The sequence below is a fragment of the Mauremys reevesii genome, linkage group 12, assembly GCF_016161935.1.
Source record: "Mauremys reevesii isolate NIE-2019 linkage group 12, ASM1616193v1, whole genome shotgun sequence".
NCBI classification, from domain to species: Eukaryota; Metazoa; Chordata; order Testudines; family Geoemydidae; genus Mauremys; species Mauremys reevesii.
Window position 1 is genome coordinate 25,187,756 of NC_052634.1, and position 17,556 is coordinate 25,205,311.

Sequence of the window (17,556 nt, forward strand, 5' to 3'; positions counted from 1 at the left end):
GGCTGGAACCCTAGACAAGGATCCCAGGCCCTGTTCAGCCCGCTGCTGGTCTGGGGTTCTGACCACCAACTCCTGCCAGCCAGGATCCCGGCCGCCAACCCCCCTCAGCCCGCTACCAGCCTGGGATTCTGCCCAGGCTGGCAGGAGGCAGAGTGGGGCTGGGGGCTGGGCTCCTGACTGGCAAGGGGCCGGCAGCCGGAACCCCGGCGTAGCAGCAGGCTGAGTGCTGCCGGCACCCCAGACTGGCAGCAGACTGAGCCACTCAACCCTCCACCGGCCCTGCTCAGCCCGCCTCCAGCCCACTCAGCCCGCTGCCGGCTGAATGAATGGAACCCCAGGCTGACAGCAGGTTGAGTGGTTCTGCCGGCCTGCTCAGCCCGCTGCCAGCCTGGGGTTCCCTGGGGGTCCCCATGCCAGCAGCAGGTGCTGAGAGGGGCCGACGACCGGTATCCCAGCTGGCAATAGGGCAGCAGCCGGAAACCCAGAGCAGTGATGGGCTGAGCCGCTCAGCCTGCCGCTGCGTACCATCAAAAATCAGCTCACCTGCCACCTTTGGCACGTGTGCCATAGGTTGCCGACCCCTGCTTTATACACTAGTAAGGAGATGAGCATATTACAGTTGTTGGAGGGCTCTTATCAGGAGTAACAGGCTATAGGAAAGTCAGTCAACATTTTTTGTTTCTCTGATGAAAACTGGCCCACTCCCTGCCCCAAACCAAACCTGTCACTAATAATTGTCAACAACAACTTAATTTTCTGTTTTTGGCTAAGATATTGAAATTGGATTCAGGATTGTTAGCAAGAATTTTTGGCAAACAAAGTTGTTAAATGACAACCTAAATAACAACACAGTACTGCTTTCATGCTTGGCTCACCCCCAGCCTGCTGGTCCAACAGCTGCAGTAGACCCCAAAATCCACCTCTTGGGGTGCAAAGTGGCAACAGCAGCAGCAAACCCTCAGGTCCAATCACACGCCAATGGGCACTACCACCAGCCTTACGGACCATGGTGAAGTTAGCACAGCATCTGATCTCAGGGACAGGTCACCCATGGAGCCACAGCAGCTCATCCTGCCCTGTGCAGCTCCCCCCGGATGAGATGGATCACTGGCAGCTGCCAGCCCGGGGGAGAGGCGCTCCCCAGCTAGGGTGACCAGATCCAGATGTCCTGATTTTATAGGGCCAGTCCCGATATTTGGGGCTTTGTCTTATATAGGCACCAATTACCCCCACCTAGAGTGACCAGACAGCAAGTGTGAAAAATCAGGACAGGGGGTGGGGGGGTAAAAGGAGCCTATATAAGAAAAAGACCCCAAAATTGGGCCTGGCCCTATAAAATAGGGATATCTGCTCACCCTACCCCAACCCCCTGTCCTGATTTTTCACACATCTGGCTAACCCCAGCCCAGCCCTGTGTGACATTCCAATCCTGGCCGAGGAAGTGAGTTACTTTCACTTTCATTCCTCAGCAGGTAGCCAGCCTCCCCCCACCTACCCCCCAGCACCTCACCCAACCCAGCCCTGATGGAGGGGAGGGAGAAGAGAGAGAGGGATGCTCCTGGGGACAGAGGAAAAAGGAGGGGGTGCTCCATGGGGCAGGGCGGGAGAAGAATGGATGTTATGGGGGACAAGGATACTGGTTCCAGAGCCGCAGAGCCTGCCTCACCTCACCTCAGCCAGAGGGAAAAGAGTCACACTCACAGGTGAGCTCCTTCCTCAACCCCTCCCCCCTTACCTTCCCAGAGACCCCAGCAGCCAATCCCCTCCCTCAGACTGTACTGCATTCAGCTCTCTCTAGGATCCAGCAGCCTGCTCCACTGCTTCCCATCTGTCCAGGCTCCCTAGAGAGCTGTGCCCCATATGGCTGCCTATGGCTAAGGACAGCCCAGGAGACGTGAGAGAGAGATCAGGCTAGAGCAGAAAATGGCTGGGGGCGGGGTGAAGAGTTTGAAATGCAAGGAGAAGAAAAATCTTCCTCCTGCTCCCTCTCATCAGAGCATCTAAAAACCACGTGAGAGATACCTCTCCCCCACTGAAACATCAACTCTGGTGGGCTCGGGCTGAGGAAGGAACTTCTCTCTCCAGCAGCTCCAGCACACCTAGGCTGGGACATGGACACCTCCCCCCAAAGATCTGGTGTGCCTGGCCTGGGACAGGGGAGGGGCTCCTCTCCTCTCCATTGGGGACATGGCGGGATGAGAGATGTGACAGGGCTTTATGGGAAATCATTATTTGCCTGATTTATGTGCCAGTCCTAGTCCTTGCTGACCCAACAGACTGTTTATCCTGCATGCTGATGCCAGTTTGGAGGGTCTGGGAGCAGTCTCCTACCAGGAAGTGGAAGGTAAATGTAAATCTGTAGCCTTTGCCAGCTGAGGACTGTCTGATAGCGAAACTTGCTATCCCATCCACCAGCTGCAGTTCTTGGCCTTGAAATGGGCCATCACTGAGAAATTTCCAGACTACTTGTCCAGTGCTCAGTTTCAGGTATGGACAGAGAACAATCCACTGACTTCTGTGTTAACAAGGGCTAAGCTGGATGCTACAGGGCAGAGATGGGAGGCTACTTTTGCTAGCAATAACATCAGCATTCAGTACCAGTCAGTTGGTATAATAGGGAGTGGGATTTATCAGGATCACCAATTCTTGGCTGGGGGGAGGATGTAAGCAGGGTCAGAATGAACTCTACCCTGCCATCTGTTGGTGATGTGTTGTAAAGGCCTTTTGTTGCTGATGTGCATGGTCACACCCACCCCACATTGCATGATGGGGGTGCTTGTCCAAATGGTGATTTTGGCTGCTGTGGGATCCCCAAACTCTTTCTTAATAGGGCAGGAGTAATAAAATGTAGTAATCCTGGCCATATGAATCAAAAACAGTAGAACGGTACTTAGCAGTTCATGATTTCGGGACTCACCCGAACCTACATAAAAATCATTAGACAAGGGACATGGGTTCCAAAGAATAGCAATTTAAGAAAGATTGAAAAAAATATATGTGTTTAACATCATGAGATTCTTCTGAACTCTCTAAATGCACATTTTATGGTTTTCTTCTCTCTTTAGTTGAAAAATAGAATTATTATCCTATTACAAATAATGTGTTAAAGCATACACTTAAAATCTTAGACAGATAAGTGAAAAATTGAGTTATACTGAAAGAGGTGGACTCTGATGCTATTTAAAAGCTTAAATTCATAGGAATATAGTTTGGAATGAGAACCTGGCAGAAAAGTTTTTCTGGAAGAGTTAGCAGAGCGAGATTGTTAGTCACAGGTCAGTGGGTGGGTTTATGCAAATACTGGACTCTTGAACTGGGGCGGGGGCAGGACCAAGACTTCTTTGGCACATGCACCACCTCTGCAACTAACGTTTGCTACCTCACTCCCTAACAAAACACCTTTTACCTCTCAGGGCCCAAATACACCGTGAAAGAGATCTAACAGCATAAGCTTAGGGTGAGCAACTGCAGCACTCACAACAATTTGAAGAGATTCAAAACCGCCTCTGCCTCTGTCTTTCCACACCAGGGACAGCAGAAAGGACATCAGCAGCACCTGCGAGAGACCAACAAACATCCATTTCTACCTCCCTCCACACGCTGCTGTTAGGAACCCATACCCCTTAATGGTGAGTACTTTTCAGGCGAGGGTGACGCTCTCAGGCCTCAAATGCCAGGTACAGTTACTCTGTCCTTGATCCAAAATCAACAGGAAAATACACTGGATTACTCCTGCCCCAATAACAAAGAGACTGGGGAACCCGCAGCAGCTGAAATGACCGTTTGGACAAGCACTCCCATCATGCAATCCGGGGTGGGTGTAACCATGCAAATGACATCAGCCCCAAAAGGCCTTGATGACAGATCACCAACAGATGGCAGGGTAGACTTCATACTGACCCTGCTTCAACTAGATTGTGGCAAAGATTCCCAAACACCGAACGTTAAAACTCACCTAACGCGGGTCAATCCATCCTCATCGTCGTAGCCGCTCGTTATACTCCACACCCGATCGTAGCCCTCATGTGGACAACATACCCTCCTAACTCAGTGTCTGTACGTTAACCTTTTACCCCCAGTCAGGGCTATTGCAGATTATATATTCCTTACGCCACCCCATTTTAAACCAAACTTCGCACCCCTTGGGTAAGCTGTACGTTGTTCCCTGAGCACCAGAAACTTCTACGCCGAAACTCTGAACCGCACACTTTTTTTTTCTTTGAACCTCATCTTAATAAAATGCTGACTTTTGTTCGAGATCCCAGCTCCTCTTTGCAAGGCGTGTGCGTTCGCGCCGCGTTTTAGTCTGCTAATACGGCGGGGGGGCGATTGAGCCAGAGGTGCTTGCTTGCTGCAGACACGGATCCAAGGCTGAACCTCGTCCCCCACAAGCGTAACTGAAAACAGTTTAAGAAGTGCTCCCGTCTCCGGCACTCAGCTACCCAGCTCCCAATGGGGTCCAAACCCCAACTAGATCCTTTTGACCCTGTAGAAGCTAGCTGTAAAATCCTGTGACCAGGGCAGCTGCCTAGCAGCCTGCACATCTGCCTGCCAGAGCGAGGGCGTGTAAGGCACTAATCCGGATAGTGGCAGCTAGGTGGCAGGGGGGAGAATGTGAAGAAACAGCAGAGTGGCGCAGCGGGAGCGTGCTGGGCCCATAACCCAGAAGTCGATGGATCGAAACCATCCTCTGCTACACGTGCGCTTGTTTCTTTTCCCTCTGGGCCTTCAAGTGAGCCGGTGACCAGCAGAGCCCCAAGAGCCTAGGCCATGAGGCAAGAGGTGGCTGAGGCAAAGCGGCGGCCTGCCAGGGAGCTCCCTGGCACCTCTGGCTGCCTGGGCTGAAGGCAAGAGGCAGGCCTGGGCGTGGCGAGGGCCTCCTGTCCTGGAATGAGGCTGCAGTGCTTCCTGGTCCCCTTTTCCCACCCACACCGGCAGGCGGCTGCTGCGGGAGAACACGAGGGAGGCTCTCGGGGCGCTAGGCAGCGCTGTGTGTGTGGCTGTCAGGGGAAAGAGCCCAGGCTCCTGACTCGACCTGCCATTGACTCGCGTGGCTCTGCGCGCCGTCAGCCGGGGCGGGCCAGGCCGCGGACGTGACTCAGGCTTGGGCCGCATGGCCGCTCTTTCCTGACGAGGCATGAGGCAGGCCAAGAGCTTTGCACAGCGTACAGGGAAGTGGGAGGGAGGAGTCTTTGAGCCGGTGTGTCTCCTCCGCTTCTCCCTTGCCGCTTGGGCGGAGGCGGGAAGGGAGCGAAACGTTCCCGGCTGAAAGTTTTTGTGCTCGGCTTTGAGGATTAAGCCTGAGCCTCCGGCATGGCTGCTGGCAGATGGGTTTCTGAATGGCATCCAGCCTGCTCTTTGGACCACCGGCTGAAAGCACAGAGGCAGCAAAATGGGACCTTTGAGGCTCCCCCCCCACAGGCCTCAGGGAAGCAAGGAAGTAGCACGGGCTCAGCGTCGTCCCTGGGTGGGTTCGAACCACCACCCTTTCGGTTAACAGCTGAACGCGCTGACCCATTGCACCACAGAGACATGGGGGGCAAGGCTGTATTGAGCACAAAAGCTGGGAATCAGCTCAGGGCATACGGTATAGCACATGCATGCAGTGGTTAGCCAAGCAACAGCAAGGAACTGTACTGCTATGGAGGGAAAGTTCTGTGGGAAGGAACCAAAAAGAGCACCGGGGCTGTGGTACAGCGCTCGCATACACTTTCTTTGGCCTGTTTTGCTGGAAGAGTTAGCAGAGCGAGATTGTTAGTCACAGGTCAGTGGGTGGGTTTATGCAAATACTGGACTCTTGAACGGGAGCAGGGACAGGGGCAGACACAAGATTTCTGTGGCACATGTACCACTTCTGCAACTAACGTTTGCTACCTCACTCACTAACAACACACCTTTTACCTCTCAGGGCCAAAATACACCGTGAAAGAGATCTAACAGCATAAGCTTAGGGTGAGCAACTGCAGCACTCACAACAATTTGAAGAGACTCAAAACCGCCTCTGCCTCTGCCTTTCCATACCAGAGACAGCAAACAGGACATCAGCAGCACCTGCAAGAGACCAACAAACATCCACTTCTACCGCCCACCATGTACTGCCGTTAGGAACCCCTACCCCTTAATGGTGAGTACTTTTCAGGCGAGGGTGACGCTCTCAGGCCTCAAATGCCAGGTACAGTTACTCTGTCCTTGATCCAAAATCAACAGGAAAATACACTGGATTACTCCTGCCCCAATAACAAAGAGACTGGAGAACCCGCAGCAGCTGAAATGACCGTTTGGACAAGCATTCCCATCATGCAATCCGGTGTGGGTGTAACCATGCAAATGACATCAGCCCCAAAAGGCCTTGACACGGGCTGGGAGAGTAGTCACCCTGACTTTTGGGAGCGTAGGCGGTTGCCCCGGCAGGGCCTCTGCCGCGTGTTCTACATACTCTGCTTTCTCTTTGGTTCGTATAAATCTTTTGCCTTTTACTAAAGATTTCCATGGAGAGGAATGTTTATGAGTTTGTACCCAATTTTTAAAGGCTTTGCTTTGGCAAGGCTGTTGCCTGTTGTGAGAAAAACAGAAGAGTGCTCCATGAGCTGGTGTCACTGGCTGAAGCTTTTCTATAGTATGAAAAAAGTATAGTATGGGGTACCTGGCATTGGCCACTGTCAGCAGACAGGATACTGGGCTAGGTCTTTAACTTGGACGGGTAGCTGGGAAGACAGTCAATCAGACAGAACCCGTTCAACAAACCTCTTCATTTCCTTGTTATTGCCTGACTCCTTTAATTCTTTTCCTTTTCCTTATTTCCCAGCAGACCGACTAGCCACCAGATTTGGGTGCTAGCAGAGGGACCTGACGAGCTCCTTCTTTTCGGCAGCGTTGAACATGCCAGGGCACAGTCAGATTCTGGATTCTCATCTGAATGTAACGCCTAGCTCTCACCTTTATTTCTGTTTCTTAGCTCTTTTGGGCCATCGATCTTTGGTCTGACCCGTAGGATCCCTGCATTAGGAGAGATGGCTAATTAATGAGCCCATAAACCTTGGAAATCAAATGAAACCTGAAGTCCGTAGAAGACCTCGAAAGGCCCTTGGGGGTGGAGTGCGAGCTGAGGAAGAGTTCCTGCACAGCTTACCTCCATTCTCGTTTTCCTGTCCTGAGCGGAAAAGCCAGGAAGCAGCTCCGGGTAGGGAGGGGATACCATATGTGTGCAGTGGTTAGACAGGAAACAGCAAGGAACTGGACTCGTATGGAGTGAAACTGTAAGCATCTTCTGTATGCCTGATGACTGCAGGTTTGAGAGAGTTATGTGGGAAGTGGAGGCTTTCGGTGGGCTTTCAGAGGAAATGTAATGGAAAGGCAGCCGAAAGTGGAATCCCAGGTTGTTAAACAATCCTCCACTAACACGCCAAACAGCTCAGGTCTAGTTACTCATTGAAAATTAGAATAAAGTTACAGCAAGATTTCATCATAAATGAAGTCAAACCCTAAAGATTTCAGAACACAACTGCTATAAGGAGCCACGAGGGAAGCAATACAAAGTCAACCTTGCCTCAGAGAAAGGCAGTTAAACAATTTCTCTTTTTTAAAGCAGCATAATCTCCCCAAACGGAAGGGCACTGTTCTCGGAGAAGGGTCCTGGAGAGGGTTTTCCTCGTTGGTGCCGGCCATCCACCTCCCCGAAAGGCGGGAGCTAGGTCGACGGAAGAATTCTTCCGACCAAGGCGCGGACTGATGTAGCCGCGCCGATTTACGTTCCCCGTGCAGCCCAGGCCCGAGGGTCGGTGCGTGCTGAACAGTTAAGTCAAAACAGCTCCGTCCGTCAGAGGTGTGCAAAAGGGAAAACCCGCTCCTGGGCGACACGGCCACGCCGCCCTAACCCGCAGCGTAGCTAAAGGGCATTCGGGCAGGCGGTGGGTGGGCCTCAAGCGACGGAAAGCCCTCCTCCAGCATAAGCAGCAAAGAATCCTGTGGCACCTTATAGAGTAACAGATGTTTTGCAGCATGAGCTTTCGTGGGTGAATACCCACTTCTTCGGATGCAAGCAGTGGAAATTTCCAGGGGCAGGTGTGTATATATAAGCAAGCAAGAAGCAAGCTAGAGATAACGAGGTTAGATCAATCAGGGAGGATGGGGCCCTGTTCCAGCAGCTGAGGTGTGAAAACCAAGGGAGGAGAAACTGGTTCTGTAATTGGCAAGCCATTCACAGTCTTTGTTTAGTCCTAAACTGATGGTGTTAAATTTGCAGATGAATTGGAGCTCAGCAGTTTCTCTCTGGAGTCTGGTCCTAAAGTTTTTTTGCTGGAGGATGGCCACCTTAAAATCTGCTATTGTGTGGCCAGGGAGGTTGAAGTGTTCTCCTACAGGTTTTTGTATATTGCCATTCCTAATGTCTGATTTGTGTCCATTTATCCTTTTCCTTAGAGACTGTCCAGTTTGGCCGATGTACATAGCAGAGGGGCATTGCTGGCATATGATGGCATATATTACATTGGTGGACGTGCAGGTGAATGAACCGGTGATGGTGTGGCTGATCTGGTTAGGTCCTGTGATGGTGTTGCTGGTGTAGATATGTGGGCAGAGTTGGCATCGAGGTTTGTTGCATGGGTTGGTTCCTGAGCTAGAGTTACTATGGTGCGGTGTGCAGTTGCTGGTGAGAATATGCTTCAGGTTGTCAGGAAACCATCCTGACATTATAATCAAAGAGGCTGATAAAGGAGGTGCTGTTGTCATCATGAACAGGTCTGACTACCAAAAGGAGGCCATCAGACAACTCTCCAATACCAAATTTTACAAGCTACTTCCCTCAGATCCCACTGAGGAATACACTAAGAAACTGCACCATCTACTCAGGACACTCCCTACACTAACACCGGAACAAATCAACATACCCTTAGAACCCCGACCAGGGTTATTCTATCTACTACCTAAGATCCACAAACCTGGTAATCCTGGACGCCCCATCATCTCTGGCATTGGAACTCTCACTGAAGGACTGTCTGGATATGTGGACTCCCTACTCAGACCCTATGTTACCAGCACTCCCAGCTATCTCCGTGACACCACTGATTTCCTGAGGAAACTACAATGCATTGGTGACCTTCCAGAGAACACCATCCTAGCCACCATGGATGTAGAGGCTCTCTACACAAACTTCCCACACACTGATGGAATACAAGCTGTCAGGAACAGTATCCCTGATGATGCCACAGCACAACTGGTTGCTGAGCTCTGTGCCTTTATCCTCAGACACAACTATTTCAAATTTAATGACAATATATATCTCCAGATCAGTGGCACCGCTATGGGCACCCGCATGGCCCCACAATATGCCAATATTTTTATGGCTGACCTGGAACAACGCTTCCTCAGCTCCTGTCCACTCACGCCCCTTCTCTACCTACGCTACATTGATGACATCTTCATCATCTGGACCCATGGGAAGGAGACTCTGGAAAAATTCCACCATGATTTCAACAGCTTCCACCCCTCCATCAACCTCAGCCTGGACCTATCTACACGGGAGGTCCACTTCCTAGACACCACGGTGCAAATAAGTGGTGGTCACGTTAACACCACCCTATACCGAAAACCTACCGACCGCTATGCCTACCTTCATGCCTCCAGCTTCCATCCCGGGCACACCACAAGATCCATTGTCTACAGCCAAGCACTGAGGTACAACCGTATCTGCTCTAACCCCGCAGACAGAGACCAACACTTAGAAAATCTCCACCAAGCATTCTCAAGAGTACAGTACCCACATGAGGAAATAAGGAAACAGATCAACAGAGCCAGATGTGTACCCAGAAGCCTCCTACTGCAAGACAAGCCCAAGAAAGAAACCAACAGGACTCCACTGGCCATCACATACAGTCCCCAGCTCAAACCCCTCCACCGCATCATCAGGGATCTACAACCCATCCTGGACAATGATCCCACACTTTCACAGGCCTTGGGTGGCAGGCCAGTCCTCGCCCACAGACAACCTGCCAACCTGAAGCATATTCTCACCAGCAACTGCACACCGCACCATAGTAACTCTAGCTCAGGAACCAACCCATGCAACAAACCTCGATGCCAACTCTGCCCACATATCTACACCAGCAACACCATCACAGGACCTAACCAGATCAGCCACACCATCACCGGTTCATTCACCTGCACGTCCACCAATGTAATATATGCCATCATATGCCAGCAATGCCTCTCTGCTATGTACATCGGCCAAACTGGACAGTCTCTAAGGAAAAGGATAAATGGACACAAATCAGACATTAGGAATGGCAATATACAAAAACCTGTAGGAGAACACTTCAACCTCCCTGGCCACACAATAGCAGATTTTAAGGTGGCCATCCTCCAGCAAAAAAACTTTAGGACCAGACTCCAGAGAGAAACTGCTGAGCTCCAATTCATCTGCAAATTTAACACCATCAGTTTAGGACTAAACAAAGACTGTGAATGGCTTGCCAATTACAGAACCAGTTTCTCCTCCCTTGGTTTTCACACCTCAGCTGCTGGAACAGGGCCCCATCCTCCCTGATTGATCTAACCTCGTTATCTCTAGCTTGCTTCTTGCTTGCTTATATATACACACCTGCCCCTGGAAATTTCCACTGCTTGCATCCGAAGAGTGGGTATTCACCCACGAAAGCTCATGCTGCAAAACATCTGTTAGTCTATAAGGTGCCACAGGATTCTTTGCTGCTTCTACAGAACCAGACTAACACGGCTACCCCTCTGATACTCCTCCAGCATGGGGTTGTGACAGCCTAGTCTCCGTAGCACAGACAGGGTGGCCACCAAGAGACAGGAACAGACAGCGAAAGCCAAAGCGGCCCCAGGGCAGGGGGCGAAGCTGCCTGTTGGACAAGGAGACCAGGTGGGACAGGCGTTTTGGACAGGCCGTCCTCCCATCAAAGGAGGAAGAGCCCGAGAAGAAGGGCCGGGCAAGAAGCTACAAGCAGGGAAAGAAGCAGAGCAGGCAGGTCCCCATAGAGCCAAGGAAGGCACCGGTCCAAGCCCCCCAAAAGCAGACTAGAGAGCAGATCAGCTGCAAAAGACCAGGGAAAGCCAAGAACACAGAGAGACCCAAGTAAAGTTTCAGAGCTGAGCTTTGCTTACAAGGAGGAACGTGTGACAAAGATACCTAGAAGTACAGGACCTGTGGAAAAGAGCACTCCCAAAGGCCCAGAATAATAACTGCTTTCCTAAGAATCTGCTTTGCAGTGCACTAAGCCTAAACAGCCCACTGTCAGTTGTCTGTTGTTCAAAGCAATCAGCAGGGGAGAGCGCGAACGCAGTCCCCCACTACCACAAATTATGCAGTTGAGTTTCCCGCATTTGGGAAATCGCAGGGGTCAGCACACCCGCAGAGCAATGGATGAGCCTCACCCTGGGAAAACCACCTTCGTGATCATAGTATCTCCCCTGCCAGGTAAGTATGAGTTCCTGCTGCCTGGCCGCCGCCCGCCCTCGCTCGCCCCACACTTATAACACACGGGGCGGACCGCCGCGCCCCCACCGACGGCCTCGCCCACACCGGCCCCCACTGCCGACAGCTGCCCCGACGCGGCCCCCGGAGACCGTCCCTTCCCCACCCCGAGCTCCCAGTGCCAAAGTCGGGCCCTGCCTGGCAGCCTGCGTCCGCTCCCATGATTCTCTGCTCGCACACAGATCTGCATACCTGCTCACGCGGCTCCGCCCCTCCGCTCGGGCCCCTCCCCCTGCCCGCCCAGGCCGCCGCTCTTGCGTGCTCAGCTCTTTGAGCTCAGATGGGGTGTAGTGCTCAGATCAAGTGCGACAGACCTTAACTTTGCCATGTGAGGGTCATTCTATCCCCATTACCTGGCTTGCTTATTTATACCTATGACTGTCTTTAACTGTTGTATGCGTGATGTACCCTCACTGCTTGCTGAAGGTATCTTGAACTCACCCACAGTATACCCCACATTGGGGACATTGTACACTGTATAAAAGTTATGTGCTGTCCAATACCAAAGTGCTAGCATCCCCCTATACTCTCTATGTCACCCCTGATGACCAGTAACTGATGTTACAAACTCTCTGTCCTTCTGGCTGGGAAAGCATTATCTAAATTGTATCTATTCTTAAACATTTTCTAATAAACATTTAAAACTAAAATTGCCCTATACTCTGTATGTCACCCCCGATGACCAATATCTGACGTTTCAACTCTCTGTATCGTTCATTTTCAAATATTTTCTAATAAACTTTTAAATCTTGGCCTATCCAAGGCCGTGATCAAGTGTCTTGATGTTTTTGGTCTTTTGGCCTCGAGATGAAAACCTTGTCTGTGTCTTGGGAACCTTGAGGTAAAAAATTATCTAAGTTGTAGCGGGTCCCGTCCCGGGAAGCCAGGCCATCGGAGAGATGACGTGGCCCACCTGCTGCTAGGGAAAGAGTGCAGCTTGCATTTCGCTTCTCTCTCGCTCTCTCCCCACCGGAAGTTGGTCCAATACAAGAATGACCTCCCCTGCCTTGTCTCACGTCAGTTTCTCCTCAGGGCAGAAGGTCGGGTGTTGTCAGCCACTCTCCAGAAACTGGACGGCCACTCGATCCCTTTTGTTACCTGCCAAGTGAGGCTGAGTGCACTGGCAGGCAGCGCCGTTTGAAGAAGTGGAAGATTGGACAAATGAACAGGGAGGAGTATAAAAATATTGCTCAGGCACGCAGGAGTGAAATCAGGAAGGGCAACTCACGCTTGGAGTTGCAGCTAGCAAGAGATGTTAAGAGTAACAACAAGAAGGGTTTCTTCAGGGATGTTAGCAACAAGAAGAAAGTCAAGGAAAGTGTGGGCCCCTTACAGAATGAGGGAGGCGACCTTGTGACAGAGGATGTGGAAAAAGCTAATGTACTCAATGCTTCCCCACCCTCCCCCTTCGTGATTTTGTCTTCACGAACAAAATCAGCTCCCAGACTGCTGCTCTGGGCAGCACAGCATGGAGAGGAGGTGACCAGCCCTCTGTGGAGAAAGAAGTGCTTCGGGACTATTTAGAAAAGCTGGATGAGCACAAATCCATGGGGCCGGATGCGCTGCATCCGAGGGTGCTAAAGGAGTTGGCGGGTGTGATTGCAGAGCCACTGGTCATTATCTTTGAAAATTCATGGCCATTGGGGGAGGTCCCAAGTGACTGGGAAAAGGCTAATGTAGTGCCCATCTTTAAAAGAGGGAAGAAAGAAGGAGGATCCGGGGAACTACAGGCCAGTCAGCCTCACCTCAGTCCCTGGAAAAATCATGGAGCAGGTCCTCAAGGAATCAATTCTGAAGCACTTAGAGGAGAGGCAAGTGATCAGGAGCGGTCAGCATGGATTCAGCAAGGGCAAGTCACGCCTGACTAACCTAATTGCCTTCTGTGAGGAGAGAACTGGGTCTGTGGATGAGGGAAAAGCAATGGATGTGTTCTTCCTTGACTTTAGCAAAGTTTTTGATACGGTCTCCCACAGTATTCTTGTCGGCAAGTTCAAGAAGTTTGGGCTGGATGAATGGACTATAAGGTGGACTATAAGCTGGCTAGGTCCTCGGGCTCAACGGGTAGTGATCAATGGCTCCACGTCTAATTGGCAGCCGGTCTCAAGCGGCGTGCCCCAAGGCTCGGTCCTGGGGCCGGTTGTGTACAATATCTTCGTTAAGGATCTGGAGGATGGTGTGGACTGCACTCTCAGCAAGTTTGCAGATGACGCTAAACTGGGAGGAGCGGTCGATACGCTGGAGGGTACGGATAGGCTACAGAGGGACCTAGACAAATTGGAGGATTGGGCTGAAAGAAACCTGATGAGGTTCAACAAGGACAAGTGCCCGGTCCTGCACTTAGGACGGAAGAATCCCGTGCACTGCTCCAGACTAGGGACCGAATGGCTAGGCAGCAGTTCTGCAGAAAAGGACCTAGGGGTTACAGTGGACGAGAAGCTGGATATGAGTCGACAGCGTGCCCTTGTTGCCAAGAAGGCTAACGGCATTTTGGACTGTATACGTAGGGGCATTGCCAGCAGATCGAGGGATGTGGTCGTTCCCTTCTCTTCGACATTGGTGAGGCCTCATCTGGAGTACCGTGTCCGGTTTTGGGCCCCACACTGCAAGAAGGATGTGGAAAAACTGAAAAGAGTCCAGCATAGGGCAACAAAAGTGATTAGGGGTCTGGAAGACATGATTTATGAGGAGAGGCTGAGGGAACTGGGATTGTTTAGTCTGCAGAAGAGAAGAATGAGGGGGGCGTTGATCGCTGCTTTCAACTACCTGAAAGGGGGTTCCAAAGAGGATGGATCTAGACTGTTCTCAGGGGCACCAGATGACAGAACGAGGAGCAATGGTCCCAAGTTGCGGTGGGGAAGGTTTAGGTTGGATCTTAGGAAAACCCTTTTTCACTAGGAGGGTGGTGAAGCACTGGAATGGGTTCCTTAGGGAGGTGGTGGAATCTCCTTCCTGAGAGGTTTTTAAGGTCAGCCTTGACAAAGCCCTGGCTGGGATGATTTAGTTGGGGATTGGGTTGGACTAGATGACCTCCTGAGGTCCCTTCTGTGACGTTATTGATATAAATGGGGACCATATAGAACATGGGTTGCAACCAAGGTCCTGTAGTGGCACCAAATCCTAAGTAAAGGGGGTCATATAAGGTGTCTAAGACCAGGTTCCGGGTTGCTGGTTATAATTATGCTGTCTGTATGTCTGTATCATTTTTAGTTGAAGTTATGAATGTTGGCTCTATGCTGTCAATATTTCAAGTTTGTGCTGTGCTTCTGGGGGAAGCCTCCCAGACAAGCTGGTGTTAGCTCTGCCTAGCCTGTTTAATGGCCCATTAAGGACCATTAAGGACACAATGGACCCATGGAGAGAAGGCAGACACGCCTTGTGACTCAGCAAAGTATGCAGGGACTGGCTCATGTGACTCAAGGCTCCATTTTGCTGTAAAATTCCACAGTGAAGACAAAGGGATTCTTACACCTGGAAAAGTCTATATAAGCCTGATGCTTCGTCTCCATCTTGTCTTCAATCCTGCTTCTGACCTCTGGAGGGACTTTGCCACAAACTGAAGCTTTACACAAGGGACTGAAGGACCCATCCCAGTGGGGGATGCTCTCCAGAGACTTAATCTAAACCTGCAGTTTACTCCAGCACTGCTGCAAGCCTGAACTAAGAACTTTGCCATTACTGTATGTAATTGATTGCATTTAACCAATTCTACCTCTCATCTCTACCTTTTTCCCTTTGTAAATAAACCTTTAGATTTTAGATTCTAAAGGATTGGCAACAGCGTGGTTTGTGGGTAAGATCTGATGTGTATATTGACCTGGGTCTGGGGCTTGGTCCTTTGGGATTGAGAGAACCTTTTTCTTTCATTGGGGTGTTGGTTTTCATAACCATTTATCCCCAGGACGAGTGCACTGGTGGTGATACTGGGAGACTGGAGTGGCTAAGGAAATTGCTTGTGTGACTTGTGGTTAGCCAGTGGGGTGAGACCAAAGTCCCTTTTGTCTGGCTGGTTTGGTTTGCCTTAGAGGTGGAAAAACCCCAGCCTGGGGCTGTAACTGCCCTGTTTGAGAAATTGGTCCTGATTTGGCACTCTCAGTTGGGTCCCGCCAGAACAGCTCCGTCACAGTGGCGTAGTCGGCAGGATCCACAGAACCAGGTCAATTAAGCTTTGGGTCAGAACCCCACGCTATCCAAATTTTAACTTTGGGATTGAGAGTTTGGTTGGTTAAAGATCAGGGACCATGAGACAGAGAGCATCAGGAAAAGCAAGGAAACTGCAAGCCTTGAGAGACAGCCTGCAGTTTGATTATGAGCAAGAACTGGCAGAAATTCGAATGGAGAAAGAGGCTGATGAGAGAAAGAAAGAAGTTGCTAAGAGAGAAGAAAAAGCTCGTAAGAGGCGTCTGGAGCTGCTGGCTGCTGAGGAGAAAACTCGACAGATGCAACAGGAGACAGCTAGATTCCAACTCCAAGTCAAAAAAGCAATGGAAGAACAGCAGAGACTGTATCCTCTTGAAAGTCCAGTTTGTAACAATGTTGGTATGTTGTATCACTCTGAGCAGTTGTCTGGGGGTAACCACATGTACCCCAACAATGCCACCTTTTATGTCAATGCTGTTACTGTGGGTTCAGTAGGGGGTGGCCCCATAAATTGTGGCAGTGCTATGTATGAGAGTGTAAAAGTCAATGGTAAAAGCTGTTTAGGGCAAACTATGGCTTCTAACATCACTCTTGTTAGAGCAGATCTGGTCAAAGAGGAAGATTATTTACCAAATCAGAGTGTGAATGTTGTGATCCTCTGTGAGTTTACTGTCCGTGTGCCTTTAGCCAGAATCCACCTTGGGTGGAATGGGGCTCAGCATGAAGTGATAGCTGGCGTCAGGAAGTTATTGCCTAAAGATCTTTTAATTGGGGAAAATGTTACAGCTTTGTTCAGTCCAGATAGCCAGTTACAGGAGAGGAATGATCTTAAACCTGTGTCTATTGTGGGCAATGATTTGCCTGAGGAGGGTTGCTCCAAAGGTTTGTCTGTGCAAAAAAGCAGTATTTCTGGGAATGAAGTTTCTGAATGTCTGTCTGATGTCTCGGAAGAAAATCTGGAGTTAGATCAAGAGCAGAAAGATCTCATTGGGGAGGAAAATGTTTCTCAGGTTAAATCCATAACTGAGGAAGGAGAGGGTAAATTTGTAATGGGTAATGGATTGTTGGCTAGTGCAGCTTGTAGAAGTAAACCTGAAATGGGTAACTGTGATTTGCTAAAAGTAGCTCAGTGTAGTGAAAAGAGCAGCAGCTTATCTGTTGGGAGAGGCAATGTGCCTAAAAGGGGATTGTGTAGAAATACGCCTGTGGGGCCTGAAGTGAGTCTAAGTGTAAGTGAGACCCAGAAAGCGGCTGTGGTTGCTCAGGGAAGTGTTCCTGTAGAGCAAGCCCTAGGTGAAGAGGGGAAGGGCAGAATTTCTGAGAGGGGTGAATTGCTGCTTAGAGAAGCTCCTAGGGAAAGGAATCCTCATGGTAGCCTGTGCAAGCAGTTTACTGCAACTGAAGGGTGTAAAAGTGATTTAATCAAGAAAGTTTCAGTTCCTAACAGCCAGAAATTTTCTGTTATGAATGGATCCACTGACTTTCCTTTTGAGAGATCCAGTGTGGGCAGCTTTGAAAAGGTCTCAGGTGAAGTAGAAGCTGTTAAGGAAGTTGAGCAGCCCTATAACCACCTGGCTGTGTGTAGCCAGCTTGTTGGGGAGACAATGCTGTTGGGACAGGAATGTCTCCATGCTGAATCTGTAAGTGAGCAGTCTGTGCTTCAGGATCTGAGGACAGATTCAGTTACTGGTGTTTCAGAGCAGAACAGTTGTATGGCTAAATGCTTGAGGAGGCAGGGGAGAGCAAGCCAGCTCTCACCCTCAGACTCTTTGGATTTGTGTGGTATCTCTGTAAGTCAAAGTCCAGCCTTGGAATCCATAGCAGCTGAAGAGTTAAAAGCTAGGGTCTGTGTTGATGCGGATTACTTGGCTGGCAGGGAGAAGACAGAATTGCTAATAGCTGTTAGCACAGAGGGCCCACCCCATCAG

The 17,556-nt window shown here is 50.4% G+C and overlaps 3 non-coding genes across 3 annotated transcripts; 1 reads left to right on the forward strand and 2 right to left on the reverse strand.

Annotated features, from left to right (window-relative positions):
• Positions 1-5,458: 5,458 nt before the first annotated feature.
• TRNAN-GUU lies at positions 5,459-5,532 on the reverse strand. Its single transcript has one exon. It is a non-coding gene; the product is annotated as a tRNA-Asn (tRNA).
• Positions 5,533-6,432: 900 nt separating this feature from the next.
• On the forward strand, positions 6,433-6,548 carry LOC120376058. The gene has a single exon (XR_005586981.1). It is a non-coding gene; the product is annotated as a U5 spliceosomal RNA (small nuclear RNA).
• Positions 6,549-11,279: 4,731 nt separating this feature from the next.
• Positions 11,280-11,442, reverse strand: LOC120376214. Its single transcript, XR_005587119.1, has one exon. It is a non-coding gene; the product is annotated as a U1 spliceosomal RNA (small nuclear RNA).
• Between the last annotated feature and the right edge of the window lie 6,114 nt (positions 11,443-17,556).